The sequence below is a fragment of the Cavia porcellus genome, unplaced genomic scaffold (genome assembly GCF_034190915.1).
Source record: "Cavia porcellus strain 051 isolate PalLab524CR breed Dunkin Hartley unplaced genomic scaffold, mCavPor4.1 scaffold_23, whole genome shotgun sequence".
Lineage (NCBI taxonomy): Eukaryota > Metazoa > Chordata > Mammalia > Rodentia > Caviidae > Cavia > Cavia porcellus.
In genome coordinates this window covers 51,166,563-51,178,251 of record NW_026947506.1, presented here as the reverse complement: position 1 = coordinate 51,178,251, position 11,689 = coordinate 51,166,563, and the positions used below count along the sequence as shown (strand labels likewise).

The 11,689-nt window shown below is 51.4% G+C and overlaps 1 long non-coding RNA gene across 1 annotated transcript; it reads right to left on the bottom strand.

The window, feature by feature from the left end:
- Window positions 1-213: 213 nt before the first annotated feature.
- LOC134472537 (uncharacterized) lies at window positions 214-10,850 on the bottom strand. Its single transcript, XR_010042406.1, has 3 exons — window positions 10,646-10,850; window positions 3,014-3,287; window positions 214-1,568 (listed from the first exon to the last, which is right to left on the bottom strand). It is a non-coding gene; the product is annotated as an uncharacterized LOC134472537 (long non-coding RNA).
- Between the last annotated feature and the right edge of the window lie 839 nt (window positions 10,851-11,689).

Sequence of the window (11,689 nt, the reverse complement as noted above, 5' to 3'; positions counted from 1 at the left end):
GAGGCCTATGTGTTCAAAGCCCTCCTTTAACTTCTAGGATCTTCCCGGAGCAAGATGCAGTCACAGAGCAGCACCCACAGGAACCAGCTGATCCACAGGGAGTTTCCCAGACAAGGGGCAGAAAGATGCCTCTCCCCTCCCCTCCCTTCCCCTGCCCTTTCCTCCCCTCCTCTCCCCCTCTCCCCTCTCTCCTCTCCTCCCCTCTCCTCCCTTCTCCTCTCCTCTCTATTCTTTGCTTTAATCTTCTTCATCTTAATCACTCTCTTTATGACCCTCTCTCCTTTTCTTCTAGCTGTCTCCATTTGTCTCTGTCTGTCTCTGCCTCATCTCTCTCTGTCTCTTATTTTTTATTTTAATCTGCTTCCTCCACCCCCAATTTGGGCCTCTTTCCTGATAATAGTTACTAAAAACAGAAGGAATGAGAAGAAACCAGCCCTGAGAGGAAGGCAGGATGGTGGTAAAGGAATTAGCACAATCGGGAGTGGGGGTGAGAAGGGGAGGAGGCCCCGAAGGTCACCGGGAATGGGGCGCGCAGGGCGTGGCTTGGAGAGGTGTGGTTCCTGGTTGGAATCAGGTGGGGCAGATTTCAGTGTCCTCACGAGCCCCGTGATTACTGGGGTGGCGACGGATGTGCTAATCAGCTTATGGTAACTGTTACTCAACGTCTTGCGCACAAACTGTCCCGTGGTGCCCCTGGAAGGCAGCGCCTCTCAGATAAGCTCTGGTCCTGGCGGCTGAGCCGATCCTCCTTCACAGATGACCCGCAAGGTCCTGGGAGAAGCCTCCTCCGGAGCAGAGGGAAGGGCAGAGGAGCGGCCACACCATGGGGGACGCGCAACTCTTCACCCAGCATGGGAGCGTGGGACCCACAGCATGTCCTGCAGTGGGCCCTGCGGTGTCCTGCAGTGTGCGGGGCTGCACTCTCAGGGACACTGCTCCCTCCGGAGGGGACGCAGGGATGCCAGCGGTCCTCCACCCAGCTCTCTCCAGGGCACCGTTTGTAATACCTGGCCCAGTCCCCCGGGTGGGGAGGAACTGTGTCCCTGTCTGAGTGCAGGTGTGGCTGGTGGCCTCCTGACAGACTTCCAACGGGGTCCTCCTTGTACCCCTAGCTGCCACTCTCAGCTCTTTCTTTGCCATTTCCAGCTGGCTGCAACCCCTCCCTCTGCTCCCATGTGGAGTCCTGGGCCTTGCACTGTCCAGAGAAGTCCGGGGTTTGTGGGTGCAAGCTCTGGGATCCCTGGAAGACTCACTGACAAGGTCATACTGAGGCAGGTAGCCCAACGGGCGCGGGTCAGGGTGCCTCTCGTGGTGAGATGGGAGCAGGACAGCACGGGGAGGTCAGTAGGGCTGCTCCAGGCGGCCTGGGGCACCGGCCCCAGGACAGGTGTGGGCCCACGGGCACCTCCTGAACCACTTCCTGCCTGGTCACCCATAGTGGGTCACCATGGGTTCTAGGGACACCGTTCAGCAAAGACCCTACTCACCCTTCTCCAGGTGGGGGACACAGTGTTGACACCAGTGCTGAGGACCCCCAATGACATTCGAGTGTCTTCTGCTGTTACACACTGGAAAAGCACAGAGGTGGTGAGAGGAGGAAGAGAGGCCCTGACAATCAGTGTAACCTGCAGTCGGGGACCTGATCCGGAACCAGGACCCGTGGTGACACTGGTGTGATGCTGAAATCTGAGTGAGGAGTGTGGATGAAACCCCAGAGTTCACCATTACGGTGCTGGCTTTGATAATTTTACTAGTTATTTAGGGCAGTGACATTTGACAAAGATAGATAAAAGGTGCACGCTAGCTCTAGATTTTGTAGTATGTTGGTTTTTGTGAACTCTGAAATCGTTTAAGAATAAAAAGTTTAAAAATATAAGAAATGCCTTTTAAAAAGACAGGAAGACATGACAGGACAGGCCACAGCAGTGAGTGACTCTACTCTAAATGATCAATTCCACTCTGAAGTGATCACTTTGCTCTGAAGCGATCACCCTGCTCTGAAGTGATCAATTCCACTCTGAAGTGGTAAGTGATCAAGGGCTGCTTAGTGGTGGTGGTGCTGGCCATTTCCACCAGCTGTGGTATTGTGGGGTGAGGCTGGGAATTCAACCAGCAGCTCAAAGTCAAGCATCTGGATGGACCAAGAGGAAAGGAAGAAGCTTGTATGGAGGAGACACTGGTTTCTCATCCTGACTTCGTGCTAGAATGCAGCTCAGGGAGCACCCTCCAAGACCAGCACAGCACTGCCTCTCCCACAGCATGGCACCCACGGCACCTCGAGGCCTGTGCCCGGCCTGCCTGCCTGCCTGCAGGTGAGGAAAGAAAAGGCCTGCTGTCCCTGCAAGCTGTAACTACCTGAAATCTTTCTTGTCTGCCAGCTAACGCCAATCCTACCTCCTGCGCCATCCGGGCCTTTCTCAAAGACACGGGGCACTGACTCAGTCACAAACTGTGCTTCTCTCTGCTCAACAGCACCTTCCCAAGTGGCTGGACTCGTTGCATTCCCTGGCCTGCCCCCGCTACCCTTTCCAGGTCACCTGGTATCTCAGCACCCACGGAACACCAGGCAGCTCACACTGTCCTGAAACACAGTTACCACCTGCAACGTCCTGGGCAGACAGGAAGAGGTACTGGAGGGCACTCAAGGCCAGCCGGCTCCTCCTGCCCATCCTGCCTCAGCCCTGCCTGCTCTGCACGGCCCTTGTACTGGAGCTTGCCTCTGGGCCGCCTTCGATTCCCTAGCACCTCTGGTGCCTGACTAAAGCGCCCTCTTTAGCTTCCTGCCCTCTTCCATCCCTCGGGTCCCTGCTTCCCAACAAACTTCAGGACCTAAAAGACAGATGAGACTCCATGCTGGCACATCTGAAACTTAAGTCACCTCACCCCACTATGGCATCTGTCACACTCAGTGTCTGGACCAAAGCAGGGACCGCAAATCCCCACCGGGCTGGGACACCCAGCCTCCAGGACACTGTCAGGAAACAGTGGGTGAGTGGGTCCACGGAGCCCTGACCTGTTCCCAGGGGCTCCATCCAGGATGCCCATCATGTCTCAGCCTCTTCAGAGCTTCAGCAAGTTTTTGTGAGACCACCCAGACTCCCACTGAGTCCAGCTGCTCCAGTAGCTTAGCAACGGCCCTGCTGGATTTCATCCCGAAGCAGGGGTGGGAACCGGGATAGCGAAGACTTCCCTGGGGGCCGTTTATTTTCCTCATCTCATTCTCACTACTTGTGTCGTCCACTGGAACAAGTAAATCAAGCTGTGCGTGCTGCTGTCCGCCCTTCAAGCTGTAAGAAAAGGAAAACAAGCAAGGGTTTCACGTCCTAAGCAGAAACAAAGGAAAAATCGCGATGCTTTAGGAGAGGCTGGTGATTGTGACACCTCTAATCCACCTCATTACCCGGCAGCAAACCCTCGTTAGTAACCTAAGACAAAGCGCACAAAGCATTTGCATCTGAAAGAGCAACTCCCAGCCGCAGCCCTGGGAAGGGCAGCTGAGCCTCTGGGCGCTGGGCCTGGCTCGCCTTTCAGAAGCCCCGAGACTGGTCCAACTCAGCTGGTCCAGTTTGGGTTTCTTCTGTGGTAAATGAAATGCTGGACTGAATGACCTGTAAGATCCCAGACCAAGCTGCAGCTCTCTTTCCGTTGTCTGGTGGGGACACAAACGGCAGTTTCTAGCCAGTGTCCCCCTGCACCCAGCCCACACCCCAGGGAAGCTCTGTTCATCTCTGCTTCCCCGAGCGCTGGCTCGCTGGGAGAGAATAGTGACGGAAATGCTTTCAGACTCAGAAGCCACTGGAGCAGCCGAGCCGGCAGACAGAGGCTGTTTATAAAGACTAGAAAGACCTAAGGTGTCTTGCTTTATGTGACAGTCATCTTTGTCAGCAGTGTGTGGCCCTGTCATCTTTGTCAGCAGTGTGTGGCCCTGCCGTGTCTACAGGTTTCTGTTTTTTTCTCTCCCGGACAGTCTGCTGCTTCCAGAGCGGCTGTTACTTCCTCTTCCTGGCCAATGGCGTTCTTGGTGACACTCTTGTTATTACTTCTTCACACTGTTACTTTTAGACATTAGCATTCCAGCCTCAAGAGGGATGTCCCCTGCTGCTTTGTAACCCTGGCCATGATTTGGTGATAATCAGCAGTGCCCATTAATCCTGATTGTCAGCCTCAGTGGATTCAGAGAGTCCTGGGACAGGACTGGATCTGTGGGCAAAGACCCCAGCGATGGATGCAGCGTGGACAGTCACAGCTGACCTAGCTGACAGAGGTGGGGCTGGTTAGAGGCGGTCGGGTGGGAACCTGAGCCTCAGGACAACCTGGGCCCCTTCCTCCGTGACTCCTGAGTCCTGCTCCCTGCTGGCTGGAGACCGTGTGTGGTGTGTGGAGCAGCTTTCTTCCTCTGCTCGCTCTTCTGCTGTGGGGCTTCTGGTGGGGAGCCATGAACTGAAGCCTCTGAAACTGTAAGCCAAAGTAAGCCCTGGCTCAGAGTTGTAAGTGGTGAGGATTTTGTCCAAGAGCTGAAGCTGGCCGATGCATCTACCCTGTGTCCACCTCTGGAAGGAGACTGTGTGCAATGTTGCTTAGCTGTCAAAATGGGCCTTTGAGTGAGGTATTAGTATGTTTGCTTTACTGAAAAGGAAACCAAAGCTAAAGTAAAACAATTCCTCCTCAGAGAAAAGTACACAGTGGGGCTAAAATCCAAACCCAGTTCACTCTGCCTCAGTTTCTCACTTTTTCTCCTCTTGATGGAGGTCAGTATTGAAGGCTTTCATTCTCACGGCTTTTCTTTCCCAGCACATAAGTATCTGTACCCAGAAGGAATATTTTCTCGGGTTATTTTTATTCTATCCTGGCATATTCCCCGTGATTTATGTCTGCTGAACTCAGAGCCTTGTAGAGGCCTCATCTCCTAGGTGAGGCCTTGGGGTGCGACCTGATGACTTGGGGCCCCCACCCACAGCTGCTGTGCACACTGAGCAACCACAGAACTGCAGACTGGACTTGAGCTCACAGCAAGTCGCTCCACATTAGAAGGAAGCCTCAAGGAAAGAAAAGCGAGGGAAGGCTTTAAGGAGGGTGCGCTGCCAGCGAGAGCAGGAACTAAGGAAAGTCCAGACTAGAAAAGCGGGTGGCGTTTATGGGAATATTGACGTGGAAACAGCACAGGAGCTGGTGGGGGGAGAAGGTGTGTGCATGAGCTGCGTGTGGAGCACTTGCAGCACCTGTAAGTGGAGATCTGTGCGATTTTCTAGGAAGACTGCAAAGGTCAGATGGACTTACATCCCGTATTCATGTGAAATTTAACGTGATGAGAGCCGGTGAGGCTCTTTAACGTGCAATGTGTGCAGGAAATACGAATTGCCGTGAAGTCTTATTAGTACACAGGGAAAGATTACAACATCTGAGAAGAAACAGAAGACAGGAAGAAAAAGTGCAGGGAAATGGTGCTGAAGAGAATTTTAAGGAAGATGTAAGAATATGGAATCTCATAATTTGTCTTAAACTAGTACTAGTTTAAGAAAATTACTTCACAGTTCTTGCAACAGAATACTTCACTCGTAGAAATACACAGTGAACTAACTTGTGTCATTTCTCCATCGTGTGTCAGTTTTCAATTCCTAAGGGACTCGAAGCTCAGCTATTACATTGGTGGAGGAAAGTGACTCCAGCAATGAGCCATCATGGCCACTGAAGATTTGTTTTTCACCCTTTATATAATTTTTTGAATCCTATTAAGTTTACAAGTCGATAGCATCTGCCCCAGAGATTTACACCTGAGAGCCAGGACCGGCAGCATGTGAATTACACTTGGGAACCCCCTCTCTTCAGAGGTGAACCGGGTCAAGCCTGAGGAGTACTTTCCGTGGCAGTGTTAGTCACTCTCTTCGGGATTTAGCTCATCCCATACTTTTCCTCCATGTAACAATTTCTCTTCTATTTTTCTAATTTAGAAGCACTGAGCAATTGACCACGATGGAGTAAGCATTGCCAGCGCTGATCTTATACCGATGGAAGTGACTTCATTACACGCCTGCTGCCAGGAGCTAATCCAGGACAGATTCTGGTCGTGATGTGAACACACCAGTCAGAATAACGATTCCCTTTGGCACGAAGGGGACCGGAACCGGTCTCATCCAGTCTGTTCCTCCGGTAAAGAGGAACGTGAAACTGCGGCTCCAGCACCAGAGTGATGGGAAACAGCCCGGGTCAGCTTGGGAGCCGGCTGAGGACAGTGCCGGTCAGAACTGGCTTGCATTGGGAGCCCGGGGCCGAGCTGCGTTGGTGAGGGTCTCCACGCTCAGCTGCAGGCACCCATTTACCTACAGGCCCGCGGTCCTAGCAAGACCTGACTGCAGGCCTTTCTAAATTTCAGTCCTGTTTCATTGACTTCTGTCTTCCTCACACACCCATTCACGCATCCGTTAGGGTTGGGGTTAGAGACTTGCCCGGTGCTATTCAGTGTTACGCAGATAGTCTGCACCTCAATGTGCCTGTATGTGGGCGAGGAGAGCCCGCACCAGACGGGCCTGCTGCTCACCTCCTTCCGCTGCTCTAGATGAACTCCCTTAGTGTAACAGACAGGCTGCGCAGGGACCACCAGCTTAGTTCCGGACTCCCCTTCCAGCCAAGCCACGCGCCCTTGGGATTATGTAACGTCACGGTGCCCCCACCCCACGCCCGCCCCAAAGTGCATCACCCTTCCTCGGTGCCTGGAGCCTCGTGGCCAGGGGCAGCGGAGCGCGCGCTTGCACCTGATCGGGCCGGCTCTAGGCACCCCTGCTCCGGGCTTCTCTCCGGTACAGGCTCCATCTGCATTCCTGGCTCCGCAGCGGTAAACGGGACGCTCCAGTGGTGGGGAGTAGGGCGCGGAGAGGCTGAGGCTGGGCGCGACCTCTGGCAGGCAGGAGAAGGCCGGGGAGGAGGGCGGACAGACGCCACTCCAGCAAAGGGGGTCCGCGCACCGCAGCTGGAAGAGCAGGGCGTGGGTGAGGGGAGGCCTGCCGGGCTCAGTAATGCACAGAGCCCGGCCCAGGCTGGGGCTCAGGCGAGGAGGAGCAGAGGCCGCGTGGCCCAGGCCAGAGACACCGGGAGCTCGCACAGCCAGAGTGCTGGGCCGCTCAGTTACCTTGAGGAACAGTTTCAAACTGAAACATTGTGACTCAACGCCGGGCGGGTGGCACACGCCTGCGAGCCCAGCGCGCAGGAGGCTGAAGCAGGAGGATCCGTGCGAATTCGAGGCCAGCCCGGGCTACAAGTGAGCTCAAGGCCAGTCTGGACTGCATAGTGAGACCCTGTCTCAAAAAAAAAAAAATCCGAAGCAAACGGCGGCTCCCACAGAGGGGATAGCTTGGCCTTCACGCTCCCCCGTTGGCGGGGCGAGGCTCTTGGTGCTCACCGACCGTGGCCTCGGGTCCAGGCGGTGCGGACGCCAATGTTCGCACGCGGGCGCGCACGGTACGGTATGTGCGTCTGCACTGCCCTCTCGTGGCGCCGCTCTGAACTACACGCCAAAGTCTTGCACGGAAATGCAGAAGTCAGGCACATTTCCGGGCAGTCAGCAACAAACTAGTAGACAAGAATCTCCCAACAGGATATGGCTAACTGCACGTTATTTACCTTTTTATTTTCATTAACAACAGAAAACCAAACCCTGGCAATAAGCCTGTTGGAAGCTTGCAGGATATGTGACAGTCATCGGATCCAGGCAGTGATAAGCAGGTTATCAACAACTCCTAGAACACCCGGCGCAGAAAGTGTCCGTGCCGCTTATGCTTTCGCGGAGAAACAGCGCCCTCTGGTGCCTCTTCCAGATAGTGCTAATAAAAACATGAGAAACTTTCCGGGAAGGATTCTATGGATTTCCTAACAAGAGAAATAATTTGTTTCAAGATACAAAGAACATAAATATACATGTACCATCTCAGGCACTCTCTTAAAAAGGAATAGTGGCATAATAATTCCATAAAATGCATCTCTAGAGTTTATCCGTTCAAGGAGTTAAAGCAAATGTAAACACACCCAGGCAGCCATGAACGCCAAGATTTTAGTTTCCAGAATCACCCTTGTGCCTATTTTCAAATAATCTCGGCCCAAATTCCTACCTTAGGCAACTGCTGATCTGCTTTGAGTCACTAAGCTCAGCTTTGATTTTACAGTTTCGTATAGTGAAATTACACGCCGTATACTCTTCTGTGTCTATTTAAATGTGTGCTTCTTTCATTCAATATAACATTACATTTCTATTTATACTGTTACATTTATCAGTACACCATTCAGTCTTCCTTCTGAAAGAATACCCCTGTGTATTTTCCCGTTTTCTTATCACAGACTTTTAGACTGTCTCCAGCCTTTGAATTATTCCCATTCTAATGCACGTCTTCTTTATGAGTGTGGAGTAAATTTTGTCGAATGTACATTTTTCCTTAGCACTCCTAAAAACATACCACTTGTCTGTCATAACTTACTGTGCATATCTGGATTCTGTTTGTTAACAGTTTGCTAAGAACTTCAGCATCAAACTCAAAAAGTAATAGTGTTTAGTTTTCTTTGAAGTATTTGCCTGATTTTGGTATCACAGTAGTTCTAGGTTCAAAATTAAGCTGGAAAGTGTTCTCTGTTCTGTATTTCCTACAAGAATTTGTGTATTAATACTATTTTTAAATGTTGGGTAAAATTCTCTAGTGAAGGCATTTGGACTTAGCATTTTGTTTCCATAGTTACAAATTATGAGCTCAATTCTAATGTGTATTCAGATTCCCTACTAATAGTTTTTTCCTTAGGGCCTTTGTTCATGGCTTCTAAGTTGTCAAATTTCATAGCATAAATCTGTTTGCTCTCTCCTATCAGGTCTTTTTAAGGCTGCAGTGCCACCTTCTGCCCCAATGTTGAAAATGTGTGTTTTCCCTTTTTCATTTAATTTAATTGTATGCTCTTTATCACACAGCGACTCCCTTCCTCTAGGTTACCCCAGCCCTTGGTCTGGGGTCTTGTTGGCAGCAGGAAGGTAAAGGAGGCTGTCGCCCACCCATCGAATCAGGACCAGACACAGCATGGGAAGAAGCCAGACCTTTCTCAGACTGGAAAGAACTAAGCTGAGGGCTGGGTATTTAATTTCTGATTTCTAAAACCAGCTAGACAGTAGCCATGACAGGGACACAGTAGAGTAACAGATAAAATGGAGACGTGTTCTGGCCTTAGGGTCAGAAAGTTGGCTCAAAAACCTCTATATTTTCCTCATTTGCCGCCATTTGTCTGTAAAACAGGCAGCTGAACCCTTTATCTTACAAGGATCTTTCCAGCCTGTTTGGCACTGTTTTGTTGTTTTGAGTTCTTCACAGCACTGCTAACTGGGGTGACATCACTGGCCACTTCCCTTTTTAGGGTGGAGTCACCCCATCAGCTCACATAGCACAGGGGCAGAAGGGGACCCAGCGCGTATAAACGGGCTTCTCGGAATAACTGCAGGGATCTCTGGGTTTTCCAGTTAAACACAACTCTGGCTTAAGAGGATCCCAGACAGCAGAGCCTGCGTTCACTTCCTACTTCACTAAACTGGCAACGCCTGTGAAACAAACCAGGAGCCCAGAATGTGTCTCTTTCAACTTCTAATGTTATGAAAAATAATTTCAAACAGCAGCAGAGAGGTCAAGAGGAAGAACCAAGAAAAGAAAAGCATACAGCTTCTCGCCATAAACTTCAGCAAGCAGTGAGAAAGAAAGAAAGAAAGAAAGAAAGAAAGAAAGAAAGAAAGAAAGAAAAAGAAAAGAAAGAGAAAGAGAAAGAGAAAGAAAGTTAGTTTATGGCATGGCTTGGCAAAGCTCCCACTGAGAATTTCCATAACTCTTTCTTTACTTTGAAGGAAAGCAGTGAGGAGTTGAACAGGAAGCCCAAGCAAATTCAAAGGAAATCTTTTTGAGTAGAAAGGACCAGGCGACACCCTGAGCAGGGGCGGGAGAGGCCTGGAACCGCCTGGAACCTGGCGATCTGGGTCCCCAGTGCCCGCTGTGCTGCACAGGCCATGGGGGGCTGCTGCGGACCCGGGATGCTGGGATGGGGCGCAGGGTCAGATAACAGCATCCACATCCTCCAGTCCAGCGCAGCAGCCAGCGCTCCGGGCGCCTCCCCAACAGGCTGCGGAGCCACGGATGAGGCGCCACCCAGCTGCCAGGAGAGCACCGCACCGCGCTCAACTCGGCTGCGCAGGGCCCAGGGCTCCGGGAGGGGGCGCCAGCCTGCGCTGCCTGCGTGGAGGGTGTGCAGACTTTCTAACACATTCTAAAGGACCTTTGGAATTTAAGCTGTACACAGTGCCGAGGGATGCGCAGAGAGAGACGCCAAAGCAAATAAGGACAGACAAACCGTTCTATCAGAGACACAGGCGGGGACCCTCAGGATGCCATCCCCACAGAACGCTTTCTCATCGGTGGACTAATTTAAAATGTGGAGTGAAAGAAAAGAAAAACTATAACAAGGAGCGTAAGCTAAGAACCAGAAAGAGAATGACTTAAAAACAGCAAGAAACAGAAAATTAGAAAATGGAGTCAATAAAGTGCATAAAAACCTAAAGCTAATCACTACAGAAGGAATAAAATAAAACAACTGAGAAAATCTTATAAAAAGCAAAGAAAAGCAAAGCCAGAGTACTCACCTTAAACAAATACCCCAGCAGATACTGCTGTGGTCGCTGGCTCCCTGCTGATAAATCTAACTGAAACCCACAGTTTGCCTTGGGCTCACTAGGCTCAGCTGCACTGTAGAGTGGTTTCACTGCACCTACAACCTTCAGGGACTCATTTTCTCCCTCTGCCCTGGAAGCCGCTGTGAGCTTTGCTGTCTCCAAAGTTCCGCCTTCTCCAGGCGTCAGGGACTTGGAACTGACAGTACACAGCGTCCTCAGACCAGCTGCTTAGCCATGTGAACCTACGCTCCTCCTTATGCACTTGCAGCATGACAGCCCATTTCATTCAGCTGGGGTAACACTGCGGTGTCTGGGAGTTGGTCTCATGCATCCACCGAAGGCCACTGGTGGGCCCTAGGAGCAAGTGTGGCTAAGGCTGCTGTCACTGTCTGAGGCTTCCTGCTGTGTAACAAGGAGGCCACTGTGGAGCACGGCAGCCGTGTGCACCTTCATGCAGAAACCCAGATGGTCTTCCACACAGGCCGCGCCGCCCCGTCCTACCCGCAGTGACTGTGTTCCTGCTGCTCCACTGCCCTGCCAGACCCTGATGCTGTCAGTGTTCCGGGGGCTTTGTCATTCGACCATTGTAGTTTGCACCTGCATTTCCAGATCACCCTGACACCAACCTCCTGACCTGTTCATAGGCTCACTTGCAGTGTCCAGATTCTTTGACATTTCAATTGACTTGTTTTCTAATCCTGAGGGTCATTTATACACTGGATTCAAGTCTATTTCCAGATAAGCCTTGCAATGTTTTCCCCCCGCCTATGGTTTACCTTTTCATTCTATATTAGGCCTTGTGAACATTTTTTTTTAAACCTAGACTGGACGATTTGGTTTTCTTCTTTTGCTGCTATGTGTCTCTATCAGAATGGCCATTATGGGTAACAGGATGGAGGATCCTCATAAAATTGGGAACAGGGCCACTGTGTGACTCAGCAGTCCCACTAGTGGGCATGTCCCAGGGAACTGAAGTCCTTCTCCTGAAGAGAAGCTCGCAGCCCTGTGGGTGAC